General features: G+C 39.3%; 1 protein-coding gene across 20 annotated transcripts in view; it reads left to right on the forward strand.

The window, feature by feature from the left end:
- Nucleotides 1-13,251, forward strand: part of ANK2 (ankyrin 2) — a 583,169-nt gene that overhangs the window by 228,138 nt on the left and 341,780 nt on the right. The window lies entirely within an intron of this gene.

Raw genomic sequence — 13,251 nt, forward strand, 5'->3', positions numbered from 1 at the left:
AGTTATATGATTTGTTGTGAGTCCTGTTGTCAGTTAAGGACAGCATGGGGCTTAAAATCTGTGTATGTTGACCTTCAGCCATTGCTTCTGATTGTATACCGTAGTGATTTGGGTAAGAATACAGATAATCTTCCAAATGTTTATAATTAAGCTAACTTACATCTTACTACACAGATATGTATGCCTGCAGGAAATTCGAGGGAAAATTCATCTCGTTTTCTCTTAAATTTAGACTGTGACAAAGGACAAATTCACACTTTGTGCCTCAACTGCAAAATAACCTGTATTTTTTGAAACTTTCTGTTGAGATAATGTTCTGTAGATTTCTTGCATTTCTGTACATCTTGCAAGCAGAGGCACTGACTGTCTTTGTTCTAGATTATTTTTTTCAAAGATGTTGGTATAGCAAGCAGCACAGAGAAGCAAAAGGCTGGCATGCTTACTAGCTAGTATAATAAAGATAAAGGTTCCCTCTGGAGCAAAGTACACACATACTTATTGCCCATGATAAAAGATTCAGTCTTCCTAAACTCAGAGTTTCTCTCTGGTACACAGCCTGGCATCTGTCTAGCCTGTACACATTACTTTAATTGGGAGAAGGGAAACTGACACAAATATGCTGATGCTAATGTTGCTTGCAGTGGTATATAATAATACCAGCTCTTTGTTTCTGACCTGGGAGTCTCATATCTTCTGCCACAATCTACGAGATTGTAGCAAACTAAGTTGTTAGCTTGCAAGTAGGATAAGATCTCAGTTCCCTCACAGTTCAACACTTTCTAGGTGACAGATTTATGGGCCCAGGAAATACTCTTATAGTTGGTTATGCATAAGTAAAATTGAAAATGTTGTAAATCAATGGACTTAACTAAATTTTTACTTAGATTTCTACAGGTTTAATTAGAACAGCTTAAGGTCTAAGTGTGGCATTAATATTCTGGGTCTCAACTGATTAGATTTGTGAAATACTATTATACTTAGTTGCTTTCATCAATTTCAATCTGTGTAGCATTAAATGTATTATTATTGTTGTACTCTAAACGTTTTTGCAAATTAACAGGCTGGCAAAAGTTATTTTTTGACACTTATGCAAGATAAACTGGCAAGCAGATACTATGTAGTAATTTGTATAGTCAATGTGACCAAAATAGAAGGATTGACCATACTTTAGTTCCTAAGTTTTTTTGTGTAGGACTTGATGAAATTGCTTGAGGAGGATTGTTTTTCCTACTTGAATTTGGATACTCTCCAGGTCTGATTATCACCACATTATCAAGGCCCAAGTCACAATTTGTTCTTGGTAGTTAAGCAGATTAAATAATTAAAGCAGATATTTTCTGTTCTAGTGTTACTCCAAGCCAGAAACATGAATAAGGCCTAAATAGAAAAGAACAGGGAATTTGTCAGATATGTAGGTTTTGTTAAGGCCCAGCCCCCAAAATATCCAATATTTATGTAAATCAAAAATAAAGACTAAATTCTAGACGGCAGTAGCAGGTTGTTAACAAGTTAATAAACTTTCTTCCAACTCTATTATGTGTTTAATCATTTTCCTAGTATAGAGTTTGAAGCTAACAAAGAATAAATATGCTTGCACTACATGTGTCCCTTTGTAAGACATTAGTTCAAATCAGTTCTAAGTTATGATGTATTTTTGTTTCATTTTTAAGCTTGTTTTTTTAATTATCTTTTTTCGTATAGAATTTAAGGCTGTTTGGAGGTCATATAGATGTTATGTAGAAGAGGAGGGGCCAAGGAGAGTGCAAAGAGAGAGGCTAAAGAGAGAAAGTTCAAAAAAAGCTGCACTGTAGTTTAATATGAAAGAATTCCGGTGAATTGATTAGACAGTGAAAAGTAGGATACATGAAACTCATCTTCGAAGATCAACAAAGACTTTTCTTTGAGAGGAAATAGTAGAGTTTGACCCAGTAATATGTAATCATTTCAGAAATTCATTGATAATCTTTTTTTTTTTTTTAATGAATAAAGGGAATGCAGAACACTGCAGTTCTGGCGAGCAGAGTCTGTTCCTTTGGGAAAAGACCCCCTAGTATAGTATGCAAAGTCAGCCTGTCTGCTTTCTCTCTCTCTGGCCTACTTTACTTACTGGCCATCTGTGGCCTAGTACGTTTTCCAAGATGGCTGCCCTTCCATATGCTCTACAGCAATGTGACCTTTCCACCTTCCTCTTAACAAGAGGTGGAGTCAATTTCTTCACCCCTTGAATCTGGAAGGGCCCTGTGACTGCTTTGACCAATAAAATATGGCAGAGCCCTTAATTGGATAGGCACTTGCCATTTCCTGGCCTCTAGGAAGACAACTGTAATCGAAGAATGCAACTACATTCAAACCACCATACAATGAAAACCCAAGCCATGGGGAGAGGCCTTGAAGAATGAAATGCCACATGGAAAGAGAGAGAGCACCAAGCACCAGGAAATCAGGTATGTGAGTAAGGATGCCATGGTAGGAGTAGATCCTCCAGCCTGAGCTGCCCCAGCTGACACTGCATGTAACAGAATGAATCAGCCAGGTGAGCCCTTCCTTAATCCCCGACTCACAAATTTGTGAGAAAAATAATATTATTTAGGACAGTAAGTTTGTGAGGTATTTTGTGAGGTAATAGGTAATTAGAATGCCACTATTCCTGACTGGATGGTAGTTAGAAGTTGGAGATTAGAAGTTAAATAACACTAATAGGTAATAAACTCTTTCTGTTGATTTTTTTTTTTCCTAAATGGAAGGAATTGTAGTGGTCAGTCATTAATAATTAATTCACAAGAGTGATAAGATAGCAAACTGACTTCCTTTGCCATCTATTTTTTTTTTTTTTTTTTTTGAGACGGAGTCTGGCTCTGTCTGCCAGGCTGGCGTACAGTGGCCGGATCTCAGCTCACTGCAAGCTCCGCCTCCCGGGTTTACCATTCTCCTGCCTCAGCCTCCCGAGTAGCTGGGACTACAGGCACCCGCCACTTCGCCCGGCTAGTTTTTTGTATTTTTTAGTAGAGATGGGGTTTCACCATGTTAGCCAGGATGGTCTCGATCTCCTGACCTCGTGATCCGCCTGTCTCGGCCTCCCAAAGTGCTGGGATGGCTTGAGCCACCGCGCCCAGCCTATTTTTTTTTTTTTTTACTATAGCTATTTATTTAAAGGCTCCTTGAAGCTTTAATGTTCATATTATGATTGGTTTCCACCATTCTTGAGTTTCTCCGGCAAAGGGTAATGTGAAAAACAGGCTCATCTCCAAGTTAATCCTCTTTTGCCTTCTTCTACTTAGATTCTATTATACAAACCCTTGATCTTAACTTGTGGTATTTTGCAGCATTTTGCAAAACCACAATAACAACAAAAAATCATTTTCTCTTATTCAGCTTTCTACTTGTAATGCCTGAAGCATCTGAAACATTTCTGCCTCGTAGATAATGATTTATGTATTTTTTTTTCTCAGAGCACCGAGCAATTGCTGGGCCTATGTGTTTGCTGAGGAGTGGGGGCTCCTGAATTCATTTTAGCTGAAAGACACCCCACTAGAATATATTAACACTGGATTACGAAGAAGAAAACTGAGAATTTAGTTCAAAGTGCCTAACTATATATGCAACCTTGAGTAGGTAACATAGCCTAGGGGTTCCAATTTTCTTTCTTACTGAGAGGTAGGAGCTGGATGCAATGGTTTCTAAGTTACCTTCTAACATTGGGATTCTTTGTGTTCTTGTAAATTCCATCACCACTATGGGTACATATCTTTTAAAATATGATTTACATTTATAATGGACTTAAATATGGAGGCCCTAGGTTATTTGTCGACTTTTTATCAATGGGCCCAGACTTTTTCTTCATTGTTAAAAGAAAAAAATTTGCCGTAACTTATTTTTAAGCTGGTTTAAGATAGAAAATGTTTACAGTAATAAAATTAAGTTGCCTCTGAAAAAATATGTGTTTCAAGGACGTGACCTGCCCCAATGTGCTATTTATTTGCATTTACAGGAAAACCCAATTATAACAGCTATTTTCAAGAACTAATATCACTAGAGACTGAATATATAGTAGAGCAAGCAGATGATAATGCGTCCTAAAAAACTGACCTAGCCGGGAACATGTACATGGTGAGCTCACCCACATTTTGTTATTCTTCTGTGAAATTCTACATTTCATCTAAAATATTGTTGCTGATATTTATGTAAAATAAGACATAATCACTAGGCTAAATTTAATATTTGTCTCAGGTGAAGTGAGGTGCTAAAATTTTATGTCATGATTTCCAAAAGTTCTCTTTTTAGATTGGACAGGGCAAATTTTGCAACCAAGTTATCTCTTTGGTAAACCTTATATTGGACTGGTGTAAAGCGAAAACAATCAGGTCCCTAACCAATTGCTGCTGCTGCTTCTTTAAAATCCATCTCAGTGAAGCCTTGATTGAGCTGGTTGCAATTCAGGAAGGACACGCTCCATATTTACATCAGACACAAAGGTCTTTCCTCCCTTAATCATTCACTGAGGGGAGTAGTTGTTTAGTGGACTTGTTTCTCTCTGGTCTCTTACATCTTAAGCAGGAATTTGTGGCTCCTTAATTTCAAATCATAGCAGGTAAGATGTAACGCCAGCTTTTAAAGCCCATCCGTGTGAAGATGACCATGGTGTAAAGGCTACTTAGTGAGGTGGCATGAGTGCTGCGTCCTGTCTTCCCTGTGCTAACTCGTTGTGCTAGCTTGAGAGCAGTCCCTAATCTTTTTGGGTCTTGTTCCCTCCTTTGTCAAATGAAATGGATTTCACAAATTTTTCTTTGCGAGCCCTTCCCCATGTGAGACTTTTGTGATGATGAAGTCTCTGTTTAGGCAAGATGCCTTCCCACTGTCCTCTTCTTGTTTCTCACTTCCTCCTAGGACTTGTGAATATAACATTTTTAGTGGTGACAGACTAATGCATTTGTTCACCCCTCATCATCATCTATCTCCAGGACTGCTGTTATAGACTCTTAGATACCTCTCATCACATCCATTCTCTGCTTAGTTCTCATCCAGTAACGCTTTATAAGGAACGCTCTTTACAAAAACTTCAGATTTTATCATTTCACTTCTCTCTTTAAACCATTAAATGGCTTTGATGGCTTTTAGGTCTAAATCCCGAATCCTTAACATGGCCTATTGAGCTCTTTACTCCCTGCATCTCTGGCATCTTCCCATGCCCCCCTCTGTTTCAGTTTAAATGTGCTGCAATAAGCACACATGATATACTTTTATCGAGGGACAACTGGTGATATCAGGCTGAGGATGTTGCTGGGTGTGGCTGCTCAAATCTCTCCAGCTCTTCATGGGAGATGGGCTCAGTTTGGTGGTCATGGAATTCTTCTTGCCTAGGCATAAGACTGGTTCTTCTACCTCCAAACATATTCCCTGAAACTTCAGAGGAAGTATGTTACATGGTTGCAAAATCCACCCCTTTTTAGCCATATCGCCAGTATATAACATCCTAGTTTTAAGAAATATTTTCCATAAGCTAACAGGGTCATCTTACTACATGGTTCACAAGGTATATAATTATGATTAGGTATGACACATCAGTACTATATTAGTTTAGGCTGCTGTAACAGAATACTATAGACTGGGTGGCTTAAACAACAAACATTTATTTCTCATAGGTTTGAGGACTGGAAAGTCCAAGATCAAAGTGCAGGCAGAGTCAGTGTCTGGTGAGGGCCCAGGCCCAATTTCTGGTTTGCAGATAACTGTCTTCTCATTGTATCTTCACATGGCTGAGAAATAAATAATCTTTCTTCTGTTTCTGCTTGAGGGCACTAATCTCATTCATGAGCAGTCCACCCTTATGACCTAATTACCTCCTCTGATAGTTAATTTTATGTGTCAGCTTGACTGGGTTAAGGAATACCCAGATAGCTGGTAAAACATTATTTCTGAGTGTGTCTGTGAGAATGTTTCTTGGAAGAGATAAGCATTTGAATCAGTCCACTGAGTAAAGAAGATTCACCCTCACTGATGTGGGCTAGCACCATCTACTCCATTGAAGGTGCAGATAGAACAAAAAGAGAGATGAAGGATGAATTCTCTGTCTTTTTAAGTTGGGACATCCATCTCTTCCTGCCCTCAGACATCAGAGTTTCCAGTTCTAGGCCTTCAGACTCCAGGGCTTACACCAGCCCCTCCACCCTCCCTCTGGTTCCTGGAGTCTCAGGCCTTTGGCATCAGCCTGAATTACACCACCAGCTTTCTTGGTTCTCCAGTTTGCAGATGTTTTATTGTGGGACTTCTCAGCCTCTGCAGTAGTATGAGCCAATTTCCATAATAAATCCCCTCATCTATTTATATATCCTATTTGTTCTATTTCTCTAGAGAACTCTGACTAATACACTTCCCAAAGGCCTTGTCTTCCAACAACATCACGTTGGGGGTTTGAATTTCAACATGTACCTTTTGCAGGGACACAAACATTTGGTCAGTAACAGATACCTACATGGGACACTGATAGTCTATGGATAAGCATGCTTGCTGAAACTTTTAGGCCTAGGATGGAGTCACTACTGCAGGCCTGGCTGGAAGCTACCATTCAACTATGTGGGCCTCATCTCAGTTCTGCCAATGTCATGGTCTTTTCCACCAGAGGGCATTCTCCAGTGCTGTTATTTTTGCTCAAATGATTCTTTAACTCCCACTTACACCTTCCTTTTCATTTAGATAATTTCTATTTACAGCTCAGATCTTCTCAGTTTACAAGTCACTTTGTCTCAGATACTTTTCTTGTTCTTTCAGACTAGGTTAGGTGCCCCTGTTTTATGCTTCTGTAATACCCTTATCTCCTACAGAGGTTGTTACTGTATTTCTAGTTCTATGATCATCTCTAGCTTTAGATTGTAAGCTCTGTAAGGAAAAAGATTATCTAATTCATGCCAAAGCCCCAGCAACTAGCATGGGGTCCAGCATGTAGTAGTCAGTGATCCTCCAAAAATCTGTTGGATGAATAAAGGAATAAATAAATAGAGAGGAGAAAGACATAGGTGAGAGGAACGAAAGGATCTCAAGGAGGGAGAGGAAGTACTTCTTGCTGATGCTGATGGTGTAACTACTAAGAACTGGGAGAAATAAATAAAAAAGGCCTCTTGCCTGGCCCATGATCCTCACTTTAGCTTCCAAGGAGGTGGAACTACTAAATAGAGTCCTTCCAGGTCTTCTATGGAAAAGAAGAAGTATTGACTAACACTAGGACAGATCCTTGGCAATTCAGGGAAGGCACTGGAAGAGAGCAGTCTCCAGGCCCAGAAGTAGATCTGACCCCAACTCTGTGTACATTCCAACAAATACATGGGGCTTTTAAAAAAAATAGAGGCAGGGTCTCACTATGTTGCCCAGGCTAGTCTTGAATTCCTGGGCTTAAGTGGTCTTCCTGCTTTGCCCTCCCCAAAGCACCGGGATTACAGGCATGAGCCACTGTGCCTGGTTGACCAGGGGCCTTTTTATTGTGAATTTGGGGAAGCTGGAGTTTCTCTTTGTTATCTTTATTTTCCATATCTTTCCCCCACTGATAACAAAAGTATAAAAAAGAAAGAAACAAGAAGAATTCCTAGGGAACCTCAAAAAAGTCATGTGTTTATTTGTAAGACAGGCAAGCATTCTGTGTTTACATTCTCAGTGAGTCAAGAAGGGAGACCACCATGGTCACAGCAATGACTTTTGGCAACAGAAAAGGAAACAAAGGATTTATTGAGGAAAAGTGGAAGGAGGAAAAGGAGAGTGGACAGAAGCTGCTCTGGGATTGTGATTCTATAGATCTGGCAGGCATTCCTTTTTGCTACCCACCCCTAATAAACAATATTTTTCTCCTCATCTCTTCTGATCTCCCTGTAATTCCTTCTGGTTCCCTTTCTTACCAGACTAGTGCCTTTAATACAGGACATAGGATCAATCTTCAATAGCTAAGAATGTTGGTGCAATGGGAGTGTCATTCATATAACAGACATCCTAAAGTGAAAATATAACTATGTATTCCCTTGAAAACATGGGTAGATATGGTTAGTTACCATAGGCTAGCAGTTTTCATAAAGAACACTATAATCTCAGTGATTAAACTCGCATGAGAAAAAGTTACTTGTATGAGGTAACTTGTATGAGGTTAACTTGTATGAGGTTTAATAAAAAAGGGAATAAGAGGTACTCTGCTCCACACAGTAATTCAGGGATTCAGCCTTTCCCAAATCTTTGCTCTTCCACCTTCTAGGTTTTTTCTGCCTGTGTATTCAGCTAGCAGATGACTAGAGATTACTCATGGGAGGGTTTATTAACTTGGCTTGAATGTGGCATACACTTCCACCTACACTCTACAGGTTAGAACTAAATCTCAAGACTGCAACCAACTATAAGAGAGGATGGAAAATATGACTGTACTAGTTTCTTAGGGTTGCCATAGCAAAGCACTACAAACTGGGTGGCTTAAAATAACAGAACTGTATTCTCTCACAGTTATGCAGACTAGAAGTGCAAAACCACAGAGTCTTCAGGGCTATGTTCCTTCTGAAGGCTCTGGAGAAGGATCCTCCCCTGCCTCTTCCTAGCTTCTAGTGGTTGCTGGCAATCCTTGATATCCCTTGCCTTGTAGTTACATCACTCCAATTTCTGCCTCTGTCTTTGCATGGCCATCTTTTCTCTGTGTGTCTCTACATCTAGTTTTTTTCTCATCCTATAAGGACACGTGGTCATTGGGTTAGCCCACCCTAGTCCATTATGACCTCATCTTAATGGGATTACGTCTTTAAAGACCAATTTCCAAATAAGGTCAATTTCCAGGTGCTAGATATTAGGGCTTAAACATATCTTTTAGAGTGACACAGTTCAACCCACAACAGTAGTCTAGCTATGTGCCCAAAAGGAAAAGAAAAATGCTTTGGTGTCCCCTATTGGATCTTTGCCAAATTGTTAAGATTTTTCTACAATAAGTGATAGTGAGTGGGAAAGCCTTTTGAGGGCTTTAGAGAACTGAGATTTTTAAACATAGTTTCTGTGAAAAAATGTGTTTGTAACAACAGACAACTCTGACTCACAAATGGAGATAATCTACCTGTAAGACATAAAGGCTTATACTACAGGGAACTTTACCACACTCAAATAATGTTATGAATTTAAATAGTATGTTAGAGCTCTTAATACTATTAACTCTCGTGGTTTAATAAAATAGAATAGGCATATGAAAATTAGAATAATCACCTCTAAAACTCCATGCCTTTAAAATATGCTTAACATAAAACGAATAAAGACATCTTCATATTTCTACTTGGGTCATTGTCATCTGACAGTGGTTTCTGTTCCCAGCATTTTCCATCTTAGTCTTTGTTCATCTTATACTTTATCAAGTGGCTGATTTTCACTGAAGCTGGCCATGATTTAATAAAAGAACAACAGCCTTCAAGTCTGTTGAACTTAAGCTCTGTATCTTATTAACTTTCTTACTTTGGACAAGTCACCAAACCCACTTTCTATTTCAGTTTTCTCACCTGTACTGTGATTGACACTAACCTTCTTGTGTGGTTATGAGAATCCCTTAAAGTCACTTAGTATTTATTGAGCATCTGTCATATGCTGGCACTCTTATAGGTGCTTGGAACATATCAACGAGAACAACAAAGATCTCTGTTCTCATGGAGCTTCCATTCTAGGAGCCAAAAGGGTTTTATGAATTATAAAATGCAAATGTAAGGTATTATCATCATTGCTATCATGTCTGCAGCAACTCCATTTTCTCAAATATCTGTAAAAATCTTATTTAAAATTATACATAGCTCTCAGATATCAGAAAGTACACAAAGGGAAAGAAAAATCTAAGAAATAAAAAATAATCTTTTAGATGTCTAATTATAAATAAAAACTCATAGGAAATACCGAAAATGTTTCTTTACTGCATTTAAAAATAGTTCCTAGTCCCCTATTATATGCTATGCACTACAGTAGGCTTTATGTGGCATGCTAAGATAGATATTAATCCTACCCTCAAGGAGCTTAGAGTCCAGTTAGGGACATGCCCACTGGAAGATGTACTATTAGGATAGGAAGTGAAGAATACTCGGCAGACAGGCACAAGAAAATTGATGGACAGCTTTCAGAAGAGGAAAGATGACTGCCCAGACACTTATAACATCTTGCTGACGCTTTCTTTTCTTTTTTCTTTTTTTTTTTGAGACGGAGTCTTGCTCTGTCGCCCAAGCTGGAGTGCAGTGGCATAATCTTGGCTCGCTGCAACCTCTGCCTCTCAGGTTCAAGCGATTCTCCTACCTCAGCCTCCCGAGTAGCTGGGATTACAGGCACTCACCACCACGCCCAGCTAATTTTTGTGTTTTTAGTAGAAACGGGGTTTCACCATGTTGGTCAAGCTGGCCTCGATCTCCTAACCTCGTGATCCACCCACCTCGGCTTCCCAAAGTGCTGGGATTACAGGCATAGCCACCGCACCTGGCCCTGTTGACATTTTCTGTAGAAAATGTCAGAGAGATATTTACCCCCTGATGCTGTAATTGACACAATACTATCAGCACCTGTTTAGCTACTGGCTGGGATTTTTATTTTATACAGAATGTTAGATGTTTACATCTATGTTATACTGTATAGTATTTGGGCAATACTTTGTACAGGAAGTGCATTGTATACAAGTTTAAGTAATATTTCAGAATGACACTGCTATGGTTTGAATATTTGTGTCCCCTCCTAAATCATGTTGAAACTTAACCCCCATTGTGATGGTGTTGGGGGATTGGGCCTTTAGGAGGTGATTAAGTGAGGAGGGTAGAGCCCTCGTGAATGGGATATGTGGCCTTATAAAAGGGCTGAAGGGAAATAGGTAGGCCCTTTTTGCTTTTCTTTCTTTCTGCCATGTGAGGACAGTGTTCAGTATGCCATCTGGGAAGCAGAGAACTGGCTCTCACCAGACAGTGAGCCTGCTGGTGCCTTCACCTTGGAACTTCCCAGCCTCAGAACTGTGACAAATAAATTTCTATTATTTATAAATTACCTCATCTCAGGGATTTTGTTATAGCAGCACCAACACACTAAGATACACATGCAGGTAGCAGGGTATAGCAGACTGTCAAACTGAGAAGCCAAAATCTGAGAATTTACAACCATGCACTGTATGTTTGAATGTTGACAGAGGAAGCATTGTTACAAAGGCTGTCAGAACATAATCAGAAGTTACTAATTCATAAACTGTTGAAATACGAAGTACATTTGTTTTCAATTTGCATTGCAGAGGTGATGTAAAAGCAATGATTCTATTACTAATTGGGCTACCAAACCCATTGATTGAAAAACATGTTCTGACTTCAATTGACAAAGAAGAACATTAATAGCATCTCTCTCCTATAGATCCAGTTACAATAAAGGTCTTCCATTTTGCTTCTTCTTTTCGTGTATAATAGTTTCCTTAACATTTTTGCCAAGAAGTTCCCATCTCAGGACCTTTGAACTGCTATTCTCTTTGCCTAGAATATTCGTCCTTCAGAAAATTGCTTGGCTTGGTCCCTTCATTCAGATTTCTAAAGAGCATTCCTTAGCACCTTGTGTGCTAAGCACAGTTAACATGTGTCTCTCATCACTCCTTATTCTACTTTTTTTCCCCAGAGCATTTGTCACTATTACTTTTGTTTACCACCTAGTTCCACTGTTAGAATGTAAGCACTATGACTGCAGAAATGTTGCCTGTTTTGTTTATCATGATATCTGCAGTAATTAGGGCAATGTGCCTCTAGTACTCAGTTCCTGGCACATGAGAGTCATTCAATAAATATTTATTGAGTAACTGAATGTGTCCAAGCTGAGGCTGCTCCCAAGGAAGGTCAAGAAAGTGTCATCTAGAGGGACAAGGTGAGGGAATGAGTGAGGTGTTGGGAGAGCATGTGGTAGGGGAGTAGGAAATGGCATGGGGATTTCAGTGGGGGCTCCGACCACAGTGAGAGTTGGGCTTCTGGAAGCTTCTGTAGAAGCCCTTTGGGGTTTTGTTTTTTTTTTTTTTTAAAAGAGAACCGTTGCCTCTTTGGCCTGGCTGTGTGATCCAAGGTATCACTGAAGCAATGGTGAGAGAATGGCATTGGTGGAATGGGTCTGCTGAAACAGGAGGAGGGTGGAGAGGATGAGGGGCAGCAAAACAGGTTGACTCTAGATGAGGACATGGAGGGGCCTTAGAGTGGTAAGGCAGAGAGAAAGAGCGATCATAACAGCAATGGGGAAAAAAGGTGAATTTTTGTTGCTGTGCCTGATGATGGAAAGGTGAGTTCTCAACTGCTACAGTCATTTTCACATAAACGTTTCTTAGGGTACACTTTCAGAGTTGAAAACTGTCTATATTTGTAATAATAGTAATATTAGCAATAGCAACACATTTACATAGGCACCTTCCAATTTCAAAGTGCATTTATATACATTATCTCATTGGTTTAATCCTTTCTCTGTTTTTACTTGTAAGTATGCTGTGTATTATACTTTACGTACGTTGTCTGGGAATAAGGGCAAGTGTTTAGAATATACATATGTACATTTGTACAAAATATATCAGGTTCTGGTTGCATCTACAAGTTTTTATATATATATATATATATTTTTTTTTTCCCCCCCAAGACAGAGTCTTGCTCTGTAACCCAGGCTGGAGTGCAATGGGGCAATCTTGGCTCACAGCAAACTTTGCCTCCTGAGTTCAAGCAATTCTCCTGCCCCAGCCTCCCCACACCTGGGTAATTTTTTTTTTTTTTTTTGTATTTTTAGTAGAGACAGGGTTTCACCACTTTGGCCAGGCTAGTTTTGAGCTCCTCACCTAGCGATCCACCTGCCTTGGCCTCCCAAAGTGCTGGGATTACAGGCATGAGCCACTACGCCCAGCCTACAAGTTAATATTTTTAAATATACAAGTATGGCCACCTTAATCAATAAGTGAATTTGGGTTTTTTGTTATAAAAAGAAGCCTCATTTTTTTAATCAAGAAGAATTCCAGAACTTTATAGTATACACCCCTTGAGAGGACGATTGTGTTTTATTCATCAGTCAATAGACATAATTAGATTAAGAAAACTTTTGAGATCAGTTATAAAATATTGTAACTCCATTAGTTTTTAATGTTTGTATTACCGATAGTGTCTTAGATATTTAACAAGCTTTGATTAACTGCCTTTAATGTGCCATGGATTATGCTTGGTTCTGGGAAGTTCAGTTCTTCCCCTACCCAGACACACACACACACACACACACACACACACACACACACACACA

The sequence above is a fragment of the Piliocolobus tephrosceles genome, chromosome 3 (genome assembly GCF_002776525.5).
Source record: "Piliocolobus tephrosceles isolate RC106 chromosome 3, ASM277652v3, whole genome shotgun sequence".
Taxonomy (NCBI): domain Eukaryota; kingdom Metazoa; phylum Chordata; class Mammalia; order Primates; family Cercopithecidae; genus Piliocolobus; species Piliocolobus tephrosceles.